This window comes from Phalaenopsis equestris, unplaced genomic scaffold (assembly GCF_001263595.1).
Source record: "Phalaenopsis equestris unplaced genomic scaffold, ASM126359v1 Scaffold000417, whole genome shotgun sequence".
In the NCBI taxonomy this organism is placed as follows: domain Eukaryota; kingdom Viridiplantae; phylum Streptophyta; class Magnoliopsida; order Asparagales; family Orchidaceae; genus Phalaenopsis; species Phalaenopsis equestris.
Window position 1 is genome coordinate 556,676 of NW_018164858.1, and position 795 is coordinate 557,470.

Sequence of the window (795 nt, forward strand, 5' to 3'; positions counted from 1 at the left end):
AAAATTACGTCAAAACGACGCCACGAGGAGTTGGACAAGCTCAGGAAGACCTATTTATTCAAATCTAATTGAGGACAAACCTCTTAGGCTCAGGTATATCTCTTAAATTGAAATAATAATCTCAAACTTCCCTCCCTTCCAGATCGAAAAGTAGATCACAAAATACTCAAGTATCTATATGGATGTGATCTACTCTTCGAGCTGAACAAAACGAGCCCAAGAATGCAAAATTTAGTTGAGAATCGGCGGAGGACGGACTCCGGAAACTTTCGGCCGTCGGTTTTCTCCATGCACGCGTCGGGTCCTGCTTTGTGGGCGGGAGGGAGGAGATGCTGAATTTTTTTTTAAGGAGATGTTGAATTTTTTTTTATTATTATTATTTTATTTCAAAAATTGTAATTAAACTTCAAAATTATGTAACTTTTTATAGAAAACTCAAAAAAGTAAACCGAAAGATGTTATAAACTCAAAAAAAAAGGAGGAGAATTTTTCAAAACTAAAATTATAATTTTTCATAAAGTAAATATTTTTAAATTAATTTTTGAACTTTTGGAGTATTTAAATCATAAAAATTAAAATATAAGTGGGAAAAATATGAAATTTGGCAGAAATATTAAATGGTCTTGGGAAAAGCTTCTCTGATTTTTCCGTGACATTTTAGTTTCTCTATATTCGTATTTTGATTTTTTTAATGAAACGACACATTTATGTAAATTAAAAATTACAAAAGTTATAAAAAATTGGAAAACTCTCTCTGATTGAACGTTTAACCATTAACAGAGGTTTAAAAATTTT